This window comes from Myodes glareolus, chromosome 6, assembly GCF_982192425.1.
Source record: "Myodes glareolus chromosome 6, mMyoGla1.1, whole genome shotgun sequence".
Lineage (NCBI taxonomy): Eukaryota > Metazoa > Chordata > Mammalia > Rodentia > Cricetidae > Myodes > Myodes glareolus.
In genome coordinates, this window is record NC_142031.1 from 21,230,544 (window position 1) to 21,246,094 (window position 15,551).

General features: G+C 51.5%; 1 protein-coding gene across 13 annotated transcripts in view; it reads left to right on the top strand.

Moving 5' to 3' along the window:
• The window catches only part of Iqsec1 (IQ motif and Sec7 domain ArfGEF 1), a 334,563-nt gene that overhangs the window by 255,052 nt on the left and 63,960 nt on the right, over nucleotides 1-15,551 (top strand). The window contains exon 1 of one of the 13 annotated variants that reach the window (XM_087907046.1): nucleotides 4,984-5,107. The exons of 11 other annotated variants lie outside the window; for them this stretch is intronic. The gene's annotated coding sequence lies outside the window, so the exon portion shown is untranslated. Of the gene's footprint in view, nucleotides 1-4,983; nucleotides 5,108-10,115; nucleotides 10,260-15,551 lie in introns of those variants that run through there. One more of the 13 variants, XM_085690580.2, reaches the window with a different exon arrangement.

Genomic DNA, 15,551 nt, shown 5'->3' on the forward strand with positions numbered 1-15,551 from the left:
GTCTTGCGGTCTCCCCATATCTGTCCCTTGGCTTCCTCTGCACAAAGAGGAGGAAGGGCAGGAGAGGATCTTGCTCTCTCTGTGTGAGTAGGTGTGGTTGCCCAATATGAGACTCTGCCCTAGACATCTCAGACCCACATGCTATGCAGTGTTTGGTCATCTGTCCCATGCCACAGGACTGACCTCCAGCCCAGACAGATGACAGAGCTGTTGCCAAGGTAACCCCAGGCAGGAAATATGAACCAATTATTTCCAGACAGGTTATGGACATTGGAAAAGTAGATAGGACCGGGTCTTAGGGAATCAAGGGGATCTCCAAAGTCACTGGAGCCCCTGACACTCAGCTGCCGTCCCTATCTCCCCCGGGGGCCATTTCAATACTCAGTTAGCTCTTCTGCTGAGAAGATTCTAGACTAGCAGTATTGGGTGGTGAAGGAGAACCGCCCCATATAGCAGCGGGGGTGGGGGGGCGCTCCCTCCCAGACCTCAGATTAGGCACAAACCACACCCAAACGCCTGTTTTCATAGATCTTTTATTAAGCAGGGAAGAAAAGTTAAAGTGACTGCTTCTCGAATCAGGCAGAACAACAGCAGCAAATGACCTTTGGATGTAATTTTTTAGAAAAGGGGTAGGTCTGTGTTAGAATGGGCTAGGATATGGTGATAAAGGAGAAAGGGGACAAAGGAAAGGGGAAGGGTATTTGTCCCAGAAGGACAAAGGACTGCCTCTGGATAGAGAGGAGGAGACACATAGAAAAATGGTAGTTTATAAAGGTAAGGTAAAGGGAGAAACCCTGTGCTGGAGGTGAGGTGTTTAATTTTAATTGGACATGTTAATTAGGCGAGCCAAAGCGGGACTTCTGATTGCTGGACTTCAGAACTTCGATAGTTGGACCTTGGTAGTCAGCCTTAGGAGGAAGTCGTCAAATAAGCCAATAGAACTTGATGGTCAGCTGTAGGGATGTAATCTAACGGTTTTTGTTTTGTTTTGTTTTGTTTTAGCAAGGCAGAGGGAAATGGGGAGAAGGGCAAGGCCTGCCAGAGTCACATGCTTGAGTGGGCTAGCGTCCCATCAGGTGTGCACTTGTCTTCTTTTTCCTGTCCCCTTAGTGGAGGGAACTAGGGCTCAGAAAGAATGCCCTCTGTCCTGAGGTCATGTAGACAGTCCTCCCAAACCCCTGCCGGAGCAGGCTCTCGACACCATACTTACCAACACCATGTCTAGGCTCAGAAAGCGCTATTTACTTTTTTAATTTTTACATTTGTTTTATGTGTATGAGTGTTTTGCTTGTATGTATGTGCACTATGTGTGTACCCAGTGTTCATAGATCTTTTGGGACTGGATTTAAGGGTGGTTGTGAGCCACTATGTGAGTGCTGAGAATTGAACCCAGGTCCTTTTCAAGAGCAACAAGTGCTCTTAAGCACTATGCCATCTTTCCAGCCCCAGAAATTTATTATTTACAAACAGATTATTTAAAAAAAAAGCCAATATATCCAAGGAGTGGCACATACCCTTAATCCCAGCAATCCAGAGGCAAAGGCAGGCAGATCTCTGAGTTCGAGACTAGACTGGTGTACAGAGTTCCAGGACAACCAGAGCTATACAGAGATATCCTGTCTCAAAAAACAAAACAAAACAAAAAAACAACAAAAAACAAAACAAAACAAAAAAACAACAAAAAACAAAACAAAACAAAAAAACAAAAACAAACAAATAAAAACCCCAGCAATGCAACTGTATAGTGAGATTATATAGTTTATATGGATGTTTCAGTGGAACTTCTGTCCTGTTTCCAACCCTCCTTTCTCTCTCAGGGTTTTGCAGTGTTTGCCCCTGGCTCATCCTTGTCAGAGGTAGCATCGGCAGATATGTTGTGCCTCCTTACTGCCAGAGGCACAAATACTTAACATGAGCATGCATGTCAGCCCTCCGATACTGTAACAAACACCTTGTTTTGACTTATAGTTGTAGAGGTTTCCATCCATGGTTGCTTGGCTCCATTGTTTTGGGGCCCATGGAAGCACAGTACATCATGGTAGGATCAGGGGGCAGAAGGAGCTACTAACCAGGGCATGAGAAAGAAGAAAGAAAGAGCAGAGACTCTACCACTTCCTGATGCTGCCACCCTGGAGGCCAAAGCTACTTCACAAGGACCTTTGGGGGATATTTAAGATCCAAACAACCACAACAAACCCTGAATCGTGAACTGAAAATGTTGGGCCGAAAATTCATTCAACACAGTAGCAGCCTGACTGTCCAGCTCGGCAAGACCTGCTGTGTAGAGTGGGCTGGTCCCCCATGGGATGCCTGTTCGCTGCCTTACTCCAGCATCTGGGAAGATGGTCAGCTGCATCTCACCAGCTCAGGGAACGATGAGAATTCCAGTCTGCAGTGTGTGCTTCACTGACAGGTGGCTGAGTGCATGTCACTCGCTGAGCCATCATAGCATGGGGACTGTCTGCACTTCACTTTTTGAGACACACAGACCAGCAGAGGAGAAATGTGGGTGCTGGAAGCCAAACTTGGGTCCTCTGTGACAACAGTGACTATTCTTAATCACTGAGCCATTTTTCCAGCTCTCCAAATAGGTAGAGTTTTGTTGTTGTTGTTGTTTTTTAAAGCAAGTGAATTGGTTTGTGTTTTGATTGCATTTCTTTAATGCGCATTTAATTACAAGCAGGAGTGAATATTTTTTCCTGAACGGCTCTCATAGCCATGGCTGTTTTCTAATGGGTTAGTCATCCTGTTGATGGAAGGAACACTTTCTGTGTTAGGAAAATTAACTATCCTCTCATTCTCCTCATTACCTCGTGCGGCAGACATTGTTCTCAGGGTGCCATTTGTCTTTTTTACCTTGTTTGTGGTATTCTGATTCCATTTATATAGTCCAATTTGATGTAGTTCAATACATCAACATTTGCTTTCTTGGCTTCTGGGAATGAAGCATCTGCATAGTGCCCTTTGCACACACCATCCACGTGTGAGCACAACAGATCCGCTCAGCAGCCTCGAAGGAGCTGGGGTAGGGATTCCTTCAGTTCTGTGGGGCTCAGAGAGGTGATGGGACCCAGCTGAGTCACAGCTGCCGCAGTCCTGGCGAGCCTGTCTTCTATCACCTACCCTCCTACCAAGTCCAGTCACTGAGCTCCACGCCAGCAATGTTAGTTATAAAAACTACACAAGAATCTGTCTCCTTGAAGTGCTGCTTCTAAAAATATGTTTTTAAACTATTAAAGTAAGTTGGGCATGGTGGCGGTACACACCTTTGATTCTAGCACTCGAGAGACAGGCAGGAGAATCCTTGTGAGTTTGAGGTTAGCCAGCTCTTCCAAGGGAGTCGCAGGCTAGCTGAGGCTACATAGTGAGACCCTGTCTTAATCAAACTAAAACAATAAGCCACTTGCTCTTAACAATATGCAAGGGCATAATTAGGTTTGGTGGACGGGCGGTGGTGAGTGGGGAATAAGACTTACACCTTGCCCTGTAAGCCCATCCTACTGTCTTGTTATGGGCACTAACAAGGTGCCATAGGTTTACTTTTTCTGGGGGGGGGGCGGTCTTAAAAATAATCTCCCAAGTACTGGGATTGCAGCAGTGGGCCACCAGGCCTGGGTTTATGATTGTCAGGGGTAAGGGAGAGGAGAACTAGGAGCTAGACTGTCCTTGGCTTTGTCATCAATACTCAGTACTTTAGAGCTCACTAAATTCTGAAAGAGTTGGGTGTCAGCATGGAACCTAACACCTATAATCACAGAACGGAGGCAAGAGGATTGTCATGAGTTCAAGGCTAGCCTGGGCTACATAGTTCCCTGCACGCCTAGGCTAGAGTAAGAAACTGTATCAAAAATTAAAAATCAGGGAATAAAATAAAATAGAAGTCCGGAAAGGGGAAGCGCCATGACCAAGGTCACACAGCCTAGTGGCCACCCTATCCAGCCCCCATCTGCTCACACATTACATCACTCCCCCAGATTCCTCCAGGCTGTACCGCGGCAGCTGTGTCCTTCCAGCCTCGCGCCTCGCCGCTTTTATGCACCAGAGGGCGCTGCTTGGATGCATTGCCGGCCGGCTCCGGGTGCCCTTGCCCCACCTGGCGGGGAGCGGGGCGAGGGTGGGAGCGCAGGGCCTCTGCCTAGGATAGCCCGGCTTTCAGGGTCGGGGGCTGTGTTGCTCCCCATGCCTCTGCTCTCTACTGCACATCCTGCAACTCTTTCCCATCCTTGTCTTTTCCTTATGCACAACCCTGCGCACGCACCTTCTCTGTGCCTACCCCTTGCAGGCCCAGCTCCCCCTCTCCAGGCCATTTCTTCCCCAAACTTGGGGTCCCTAGTCCAGATTGCCCTAACGCATTCTCAAAGACAGTTGACAGGCTCCTTGAGGCCCATCCCAGCATTTATTGGTGCCAAGTCCATTTCGCTAGCAGGATGAAGGGATCAGCCTCCAGGCCCTGCTTCTCTGCCCTTCCTTGCCCGATTGAACAGCTTGGGCCCCGGAGGGGAAGCGGAGGGGCGTGGTGCCCGAGTAGACCTCTGGAGTCTTGATGCTGTGTGACCGGAGCCAGTGGCTTGCCCTCTCTGGCCGTCTCAGCAGGCTGCGAGCGTGGGAGGAAGAGCACTGGCCGCAGGGGCTGCAGTTCTCCTTGGGAGGGCCGGGGAGTGTGGCCCCGGGCTGCTTTTTGCCTGGATGTTGATTTGGGGATCTTGAGGTGCGTGGGGGAAAGGCAAGGGGCTGTAGTGCAGACGACTCCGTGCGGGTTTCCGCGTGCCGGGGAATCTGGCCTAAGCGCTGCGGCGGCCCCGAGGCCTCCAGCGCCCTCCACTCGCCCGGGCTCGGGTGACGTCGTTGACTGGGGCGGCACCCGTCCTCCCCGCCCCCCGACACACACACACACACACACACACACACACACACACACACACCTTCGGAAGGGGGAAACTGAGGCCCGGCACAGAAAGGACCCCCCCGCCAAGGCCACGTCGGGCGGGGGCGCGGGGTCAGGCTCCGATTCTGTGCGTCCCTGGACCCCGCGCCCCTCCGGCCCGACGCGTAGGGGCCGCGCTCTCAGCGGGTCGGCGCGCGCTCGGCGGCTGCGGGCACCTGAGAGGTAGGAGCGGGCTGGCCGGGAGCGGGGTACGCTGGCGGGGCCGGGCTGTGCGGACCCCGGCCGGCTAGTGGTGCTGCGGTGGCTGCGCGCGCGCGCGTTGCGGGTTTGTAGGCTTGGCGGACCCGGCGCCACCGGCCTTGCTTGCGGAGCGGTGCGGCCCCTGGGACGCGGGGAGGACGCCGCCGAGCAGCTACCGCGCTCTGCGGACAGCGCAGCAGGGTGCCGGAGATCCGGGTGGGGGCAGGCGCTTGCCGCACCAATGCGGTGCCTCCCGCTGTGCGGGGACTGAAGCCGGGGGTCGCCCTGTGCCTCTCGCCTCCTTTCCCCTCCCCCCCTCCACCACCTGGAGAAATCCCGTTTCCCGGTCCTGAGCCTGAGGGCGGGAGGGAGGTCGAAGCATCTCAGGAATTCGCTCCAGCCTGCTAGACGCGCCCGGGAGTGGGTGAAAGCTTAGTTCGGACTGAGGAGCCTGGGCCAGAGGGACCTGATCCAAAATTGGCCCTGCCTCTAACCCGCTGTGTGGCCTCAGGCAGCCCCTCCTGCTGGATCCTGGTCTGGAGGGAAGGGGGTCCTGTAGGTACCTTCAGTGAAATCAGTTCAAGTTCAAGGCTTAGGAGCTGCACATCATGAGACCTCTGGGCTCAGTCCTGTACGGGACAAGAGGCAGACCTTAGGGGTGTGAGATGTACTGGGCGCTGGTAAAGGAAACCCATTCCTATGCTAGGAGCCAGGGCCAGGAACTTTTGGGTGAGGCTCGGTGTGAGAAATTCCACCCCCACCCTGAGCACAGCAGCTGCCCTTAGACTGTGCCTTGTCAGGCCGGGTCAGCCCAGATGTACAAGGACCTCCCACACACCTCCAGAAGTCCAAGGGAAAACCCCCTTCCATGTTTCTGCTGGGTAGTAACTACCCTAAATTGCCAAGCTGTAAACTGTCACAGCTGATCTGTCACTGGAGCAAACTGAGCAAAAAGATGACAGTGGGTGTCCCCTCCCCTGGCTCTGTCCACTCCATGAGACTTCCAAGGACAGCAGTGGTCTCTGCCTGGCCAGGCTTGTGTTGTGTTTTGTTCTGAGCATGCTCCGTTCCTGGTGACCAGAAGCAGGAGTCTGGCTGTGCACTCTGCTGAGCCACTGTTCCCTTTCATGGCCAGCATCTGTGGCCAGCATCTGCCTGTCTGTGTTGGCACTGGCCAGTCAGTGTAGCCCCTCACCAATTTCAGAGGTGACACCAGCTTGGCCTTCCCTACCCCTAGCATTGTGTTCTGTTCCTTATGGCTGTCAGGGTGGCCAGACCTGTCAATCCACTTGCCCATAAGAGCCCAGGAGTTAAATTTGAAAAATACCTGCACCCCTTAACCCCTTCCATCCCTGGTGCTAGAAAAGACAGGCTAAGAGGTGACTCAGAGTACTACAGTGCCCACAGCCCAGCCCCTGAGTACTCTTATTCTGGAGGGAATACCCTAGAGTCTGAGGCCAGAGAGAGGCAGGGACATGTCCAAGGTCACATAGCACATTCAGGGTTTAGGGGCCTAATCCCACCTCCCAAGTACCCCAGGCATTCTTGGGTAGCCACTGCCTGAGAAAGGTGCCACAGGACTGGAGGCCACCACAGGGGTCTGTGCAATGGAAGAACAAAGAGAGGGACCAGTGCTCTTCCCCCCCCCCCCCACCGTGAGCAACTCTGACTCCTGCAGCCTGCAAACATTAAATAATCTTAGGTCTTATGACTAAAGTTCACTAGTCTAGCGGCTGCTTAAAGGGCCCATAGCAGTCCCTGCTGTGGCTGCCCTGCTCTGCTCTGCCTGCCACCCTATAGCAGGCCCCTTCCCCAGTGTAGGCTAGTACCAACCAAGCCTGTGGCTGGAGAGCTGCCCCCCACCCCCGTGTCCTGGTAGTTCTTATACCAGCCTCCTGACACTAGCTTGGAGTGGGTGTATCTATGCCCCTAAGTGTTCCTAACCATGAACAGCTAGATCTTGATGTCACCTCTCAACATGGCACAGTGTGTGTGTGATGCCATTGTGTTTGAGGACAGTATCTTCTGGTGCCCCCTACCCACCACCACCATCCCCCCAGACACCTTGCCTTGGCTTGGCTCCTGCAGGAATGAGCTCCCTGTTCCCGCTACCTAGAAACCAGTTCCTCTTCTGTGTTCTCTTCTTTGTCACTTTTGCCACTTCTGCTGAACCCTTAGCAGGGCACCATCATCACTATGAAAGGATACAGTGACTTTGGGCTGGTGGGACATTGGCTGTTACAGCAAGAGCCAGTTAGGATGCCAGGCAGTACGCAGGCGAGTCCTTAGTGACTCTGAAGAGCTGTGTGACTTTCCCTCCTACCTCGTGCAATTGAAGCCCAGCATCCATGACAAGCAGCTTACAGGGGCCTCACATCCATTCCATCTGCAATACCCCAAGTCAATCTCTCAGTTTGGACAATACTTCTGGAAGCTTCATCTTAAACCAATGATATTACCCCTGCAGACCAGCAAAAAGAAAGCAGAACCTACTTCTTCCAACCTACAAACCAACAGTTTCTTCGTAGTGAGTTAATTACCTTAGAGCACCAATGGTCTGCCAGTCTCTGGGCCCAGACTCCCTCAAGGAGGGTGTACTTGGGCCAGGATGGTTGTACATACGAGGCTCAGCACTTGTGTTGACCCACATGGGTCTCTGCATGCTGTGTGTGAGCTCCTGTTGCCTCTGTAGAAGGGAGCCTGTCTGCATGTGTTCTTCCTCCACAGAGCACAGAGGTGGTGTAGGGAGGGAAAGAGACCTTGCCTGTCCCTAGTGCTTGGGGCTAATATGAGTTTTCTCATGAACTGCACCCAGAAAAGAAATGCCGTGCCTTAGAAAGTAGTGAGTTCTGGTGAGTTTCAGGACAGGCTCCAAAGCTACAGAAAAATCCTGTCTCAAAAAAAAAAAAAAGAAGAAGAAGAAGAAGTGAGTTCCTTTCCACCAGCGGTTTACAAGGTGGAGTGAGCTTTAATGCTGTGGGGGGAGGGGGTATTTAGCTCCAAGTCTCCGGGACCAATGTTGTATTTTGCACCTTGTATTAACTCTCCCAAGGATTTTGTCGAACACAGAGGGGATGGCAAGAATCATGAGGGTGATTCAGTGTAGCCAGGCATGGGACAGCTCAGTCAGATGCTGATCTGGGGCAGAACTTTGGGCTTAGCCTGGACATTTGGTCTGAAACAAACCAGGAAGAAAAGTGAGTGCCTCATGGCACATCCAGGGGCAGCGACTGGTGACCCTGTTACTCATGAACTCGGGGAGCCTAGCAGTCCTAGAGCTGCCCTTGCTGAAGTGTCCCTCCTTTTAACCTGCTCTCATCACCCAACCTTCCCCATAGGAGGCAGGGGCCAGTAGAGAAAGGATGGTTTGTGTCCTAGTTAGGGTTACTATTGCTGTGATGAAAGCAGCGTGGTGAGGAGAGGGTTTATTTCTCTCAGTTCCACATCACTGTTCATCATCAAAAGCAGTGAGGGCCAGGACCCGGAGGCAGGAGCGGATGCAGAGGCCTTGCTCCTCAAGCCTTGCTCAGGCTGCTTTCTTATAGAACCCAGTACCACCAACCCCCGAGCAGCCCCATCCACAATGGGCTGGGCCATTTCATGTCAATCACTAATTAAGAAAATGCCCTACAGGTTTGCCTACAGCCTGATCTTATAGAGGCATTTTCCCAACTGAGACTCCCTCCTTTCTGATGATTGTAGCTTGTGTCAAGTTGACATCAAACTAGCCAGCACAGTTTGGAAGTGATGAGGATGGGTGGCAACAAGAGGGACTGAAAGATGATGAACTTGGACATGAAGAACAGGACTCGGAGATAGCCGTCTATGTCCTCAAGCAGGAGTTTAGATCCACCTCTGTTTCGTAGCTTTGAACAAGTCACTAGACCTTTTGGAGTCTCAGTTTTCTCCTATTTATTTATTTTTGTTTCAGTTTTTGGCTTTTTGAAACAGGATCTTGCTATGTAACTCAAGCTGCTTAGAATCCACTCCATATGTATAGTCTAGGCTGGCCTCTTGACTCAGCTTCAGCCTCCTGCATTTTGGGATTGCAGGTTGCACCACCATGCCTGGCTTTCTTTCTCATTGGGGTGATGACAACCCTGTCCGCCAGCTAAGGCACAGAGCAAGCACTCCGTATCTCAATGGTTATTTTTCATTACTTCCTTTGGGGGAGATGACAGAAACCATCTAGAGCCTGAGTCCAAATAGCAATGTCAGGTCCACATTTACAGAGTAATAGAGGTGATAGATTTTGTTGTCAGAGCTGAGGTCACCACAGGAGTAAACAGGTCTGCAAGGAGGGTCATGCCTGCTCCTGTTCCTGTCAAACAGAAACAACACACAGAAAAATAGGAAGTAAAAGGAACGTGGGTTCTGCCCCATTAGGTGTGTTTTGTTTCTTACTCTGTCACCTCTTCTTGGCGAAGAGTCTTTTGAAGTCAACCCCATCTTAGTGTTTTCATTTCCTCCTGGATTTGTTGAGTAGGAATTTGGGAAATTCTGGTTCTAATCCTTCAGTTGTACCCCTCGGTCTGTCTGTTCCTCTCCCATTCCCTTTGTCCCCTCTGTTGGAGCCTTGGGAGGGACTTTACGGTTTCAGTTCTTCCCTTAACTCCCCATTCCCATCTTCAGCTTTCTTGATGACCTCACACTTCTGAGGAATTCAGTCCTACCCACAATCCACCTTTCACACATGGAACAGATCTGTGTGCAGTGAGGTCCCCCTCACAGATACCTCCCAGGCAGCTGGGCATCTCTGGGTGAGATCTCTGTCTGTACTCAGTCTCCACTCTGTGTCCCTGCCCTCCCTGGGGTCCCAGAACCAGCTGCAGGCTCTAGGCCATAGGTCTCTGCAGGGAAAAATGGCCAGAAGCAACCAGAGGGCAGACACTGCCCCTCCCCGCCCCACCCCACCAGCTGCTGCTCCTGCCAAACAGGTCCTGGGGCCTCGGGTCACATGTCCAGCCAGCGCTGACTCTGGCACTGGTGGATTAAGCAGGGGCTCAGGGTTTGACCCGTGCTGGCCTCTGACTGAGCAGGGGGCTGGGAAACCTCCACTGCACGGGCACAGAGGCTCCTCAGAGGCTACTGTGGCCACCTTTCAGGAAGAGGCTCCACCCAGCACTGAACCCAGGTAAGGAAAACTGATGCCCCGCCCAGATCTTGGTGCTATCTAGAAACTGAAATACCCATCCCAGTCTCTTTATTTAAGTGTTTGGGGAGCTGGGAGGTGACTCACTCTGGCCTTCAGCACTTTCTTGCCTGGTTTTAGTGCCTGCCGGAGCTTGCAGACAACACAGGATTTCTACCCACGAACCCCTCTTTCCAAATGTGTCCTCTTCAGTGGGAGAGAGTCAGACTCTGGAGTCCCTCCTGGGTCAGCAGTCAGTTCCTGGCCTGATAGGACATAGCCCACTGGGGAAAAAACAGCCTTCATTTCATCTCCACAAGAGGGGAGGAAGAACTGAGGACCAGGTATATCACTATTACCCCCTTCTCTTACCTTACGAAGTGGGGAAGACCCATCCACTTCACAGATATGGAAACCGAGTCTCCAAGATACTCTTCTGCACCCAGCCCCTCCCAGCATTTCAGTGGTCCGCCCACAGGGTCCTGGATGTTATAGGCTCTGCTACTGGTCCTCAGTGGGTTTCCTGGGTTGTATGACAAAGGGGGCAGTTCCTCTGGTGCAGAGAACCCAAGGTTTTGGGAAGGAAATCAGGGAAAAGCCAGTACCTCGAATCCCTTTCAACCATGAACAGCCCTCCCCACAATGTGTAGTGAGCCTCAGCTGTTGTGATTGACTTGGTGTTGAACCATAGGGGTCACAGTGGCGCCCACGTTAGCGTTTGTTACTTACTCTGAAATGCTATGGTGAAGAATGTGCTGAGACCCTACACCCCTCGCATTTAGTAAATCTAGGCTCTGTTTTCACTGGAGCTGGATAACTGAGGTCCCTTAGTCTTCTGGGGTTCTTAGGGCCCATCCCTTTCCTTCTGGGACTTTCTGTGTTGTGTGCATGTCTAGTGACCCAGTGCTTGCTAGAAGTTCAGAACATGGTCAAGAACTCCACCCCCGAATAGTGTACAGAAGAGAGTGTATGTGCCCCTCCCCCGAGCAAGTCTGAACAGCATTTTGGGGTGCCTGTCAGGCATATAGTGATCTGTCACCTTGGGTGTTTTTTTTTAAAGGACCTCTAGCAGCTTTTTGTGACTCCATGTCCACCCGCTCTGAACTGGGCCCCTGGCAGCCACCTCCCTCCAGCAGGCACACAGATTGTCAACTCTGGCACCAGATTGTCCTCATCAGCAGGGCTGGAGGGAGGCTGCAGCCTGGCACGGGGCAAACAGCAGGAATTGTGGGCAGGAAGAACGGCTCCTCTGTACCCAGTAAGGCCCCCGGGCAGAGACTAGCCCCCTACCCCACCACCAGCTGATTCTGGGTTTAGAGTGGGGGTGGGAATGAGGCCTAGGAACCTGGCTCATGCCCAGCCTGGTTGCCAGCTGGCCACTGTGTGACCTTGAGCCAGCTCTGGCAACTGTCCTCCAAGTTCCTGACTCAGTGGGGAGCACAGGCTGGGTGGCAGCTGCAGGAATCAGTGGAGGCTGTGTCCTCCTGAGGAACCAAGCAGTCCTTGCCACCTGAGCCACTAGGACTGAGATCTTTGATGTGGGAGTGGAGGTTATTTGCCTTCAACGGTAAATCGCTTAGAAATAAACACCTTATAGGTTTTTGTGGCACACCTAGAGGAGACTGAAGGCAAAAAAGTTAAGCCTGGCCTTAGTGACATCTGGACCTGCAAGCTTCCTATCTCTGTCCATTTCCACATCTCCCAGAGGAATGGGGCATTGTTTTATCTCACCTCAGATCTAAGAAGGGAAGGTAGCAGGTGGCTGCATGGGGCCATAGGTCATATATATTTGTTAGCCCTCACCTGTTTGCCCTGTTTCCTCCCAGAAAGCAATAGCCATGTTGGCCTGGGGAGGGAGCAGGGACCAGAACTCGCAGCCATTCAATGGGCCAGATCCTCAAACTCTTCCACTGTTGAAATGCTGTTTATGCACCCACACAGGAACAGTTGGAGGCCTGCACTCCACTCTCGGCCTGAGGTCTGCATTCACCAGAATAGGGCCTTTGAGTCTTCACCAAAGAACCCTGGAAAAGTGCCTTATGAACTCTGGTCAAAAATGTGCAGATGTGCAGATCCCAGCAGCATCTCATTTTTGCCCTTCGTGGCTATGCATCTGATTCGGACACATCTGCATCTATGGAGATGCCAGCCTCGTTTATCCAGAACATGAAAAAGCCCTCTTGTTTCTGCACCTGTCCCAGGGATGTATTTATGAAGGTGTGACAATATGGACAGGGACACAAAAACTTGCTAACACCCAGTAGCCCTAAACCTGTGCTGAGCCTAGGGCAAGTACACAGGCAGCCGACTGTTATCCAGAGGAAGGGTCATGTTCCCCCAAAGGTCACCAGGAAAATGATCAGGGACCTATGAGAAGACGGCTGATGTATATTTCCCCAAAGGAGCTGACACAAGAAGGTGGGCTTGGGATTCACTGGACCCTAGGCTGCATGCATCTCGGCTCAGTCTCCAGGTTGGGCCAGCCAGGCTGCAGTTTCCCAGCAAGACAGCAGGTGGCACCAGCCTCCAGCAGTGGTGGGTGGTCTGGCCTAGCAGGCCTCTCTCCTGACTGGCTAGGCTTCTCTGCCCCTCACCCACACAATTCCTGGGCCCCAAATGCAGTTATCGGTACCCCATCTTTTATCCCTTCTGAGGATTGTTCTGCCAGCTGTGCCCTGGCTGTCTTCTAAGCCAATATAAATTTGCCACCAGACCTAACCTAGAGATAACTGATAGAATCCCTCTTTTGCAGGCAGCATAGCTCAGGATCTAGAGTCGAGTGACTGGGTTCAGATCCCAACTTTGAGGTGAAATTCTGGTTACAAGAGAAAGCATGGGTGCCCCAATGAGTGAGCGGGTGCCAGGCAGGGAGTGCTAGCTGTAGCCATGTCATTCTACCTGTGCACAGAAAGGACAGGTGGCCGCCCCTGCTGGAAAACTTGGTGACCATGGTCAGGGCCTCCCTTAATTCAGTATTAGGGTACCTAGTTCAGCACCTCAGCCCTGCCTCTTGCAAGCTGATCACATTTGGGTTGAATCTTAGGTTCCTAAAGTACCTGGCAGGGGCACATACTGTGCACGCCAGAGGCTCAGGTTGTGGTGTGATTGGGGTGAGTGAGATGCGTAGGGAATGCTCCACTGATTCTGTGTACAGACCCTGAGCACACTCACCCCTTTCTAGACAGGGTCATACTTAAGTATCAGCGGGGCCTAGGAATAAGTGAGGCCACATGGGCTTGGTTAAAGCAAAGAAGATTCTTGGCCAGCCATGTTTTCAAGTGTTATCCCAAGAGTCAACGAGTTCAACTCATTTTAGAAATAACTTCCGTCTGTCAGTTTCACCTCATTTTCTCTCGGTGGAATTTTCTAGAGGCTGAATGCCGTGTTGACTGATGGAATGGTACTGTTGTCTTTGTGTGCTGAAAGAATGGCTCTTAATTTTTGGTACGGTAATTATTGGTAGTTATAGCCCTCATGAACCATTTGCAGATCCTCAATAAAGAGGGAAAAGAAAGGTAAGTATCGTGGTACAAGGCTACAATCCCAACACTTGGGAGACTGAGGCAGTAGGATTGCCATGCATTCAAGACTAGCCTGGGCAAAATCAGTGTTAAAAAAAAAAAAGAGCTTAGCCTGAAAAGTTCAAGTATCACTTGCCTTTATTGGAAAAAAGATTATAAATACGTGCTAGGGAAAGGACAGCTGATAATTGTTTCAACATGGGACAAACAGAAATGGTGAAATTACAGCCAGATAGTGCTCAGCCACTCAGAGGGCCCAGCTGTGACTCAGTACCAGGTTCCAGTGACTAGGCAGGAGGCTAGACACTCAGGGTAGTCCCGGATATGTGATGAAGTCCTCAGTCCAGCTGAGCTGAGCCAGGCCATTTTGGGTCAGAGCTACCCATGCCCCCAGTGCCAGCTGCTGAACTGGAGTCTCAGGATCTCCTATGTAGGAGCCCCTGCAGGCAATATCAGAAGTCAGAGACCTGGATGTCCCCGTGGGAAAGGTGAGAGCAGGTCTGAAGGGTCAGGGTGACAATGAGGCTGCCACCTGGTGGTCAGTGGTTGGAGGTTACTGTCTAGAGCCAGTTCCTGGTTCTGTGCCTGGCTTCTGAGCGTGTGCAAGAAGAGGACATGCAGGAGAACAGCTCCATAGGAGAACCTTTTATTCAAACCTTGTGTTCCCCACTTACACGAGAAACATGTAACTTACATGTTAACTTACATGGTTAAGTCTTCAAAATATACTAGAGGACACTGGGGAATGTCCCATCCCCCTGGTTCCTCTGCATTGGGGACTGTAGAAAAGCTTGTAACTTCCAGCGGCCTGGCTCTCTCCTCTAGACTTTGCCCATCATGACTCAGTTTCTCATGTCTTATTCCACTTCCATGTTTATGTATGCTAGTATATATATGCTTTACTACCCTTATCTTTCTTTTGCCTCCCCAATGCTAAGCAAGTCCGCTGTTGCTGAGCCATAGCCCAGTCCCTCAGCCCCGCCCCCATTTTTCAACATCGGCTGTGGTGATGAGAACAGACACCGTCTGACACCTTGAGCAGCCTGCTGTTCTCGCTTGGCCCGAGGATGTAGGCATTATTATCTTTTATGTGGGAAGGGTTTGAGGTTCAGAGAGGTCCTTAATTTGCCCACATTGTACAGCTAGAAGACAGCAGAGCCAGGAATCAAAAGCAGGGCTGGCAGATGCCAGATACCCCCTCTTGGAGGCTGTAGCCCACGTAGCCTCGCTCCAGAGCAGCCCTTGGAGTAGCCATGTGGCCTTGTTTGCTCCCTTACTTCGTTGACACCCACCCTGCTTTTCTGTGGTTGAAATCCACCTGAAATAGATCTGCTGGGGCAAAAAAAGGATGACAATGAGTCTCTGAGCCCCACCACACATACAAGGCAGGTGCAAGGGATGGGGGTGAGGGACATTGCTTGTTTTCTCTCTCCTCATCTTCTGTCTCGGTCTTCCCATCATTTTCCAAAAGAGCTTTGTCCTGCAGCAGAGCCTTTGCCCCAGCTTCCCAGGTACACAAACAGGCCTTGCCTGCTCCTTTAGAGCCTGGATGCCCTGTCCAGTGCTGCCTAAACCAGCTAGATGACCCTGAGCAAGGGAATTAACCTCTGCCTCCATTGCCAGTTGAATGGGGATATGGTCAAGATTAGTTAAGGTCACTTGTCATAAGCTCATAAGCATTTAGATACCTTAGCTTTGGCTTTGTTGTTTTGTTTGTTGTTGTTGCTCTCGGAGAACACACACACACACACACACACACACAAGATAAGTGTTT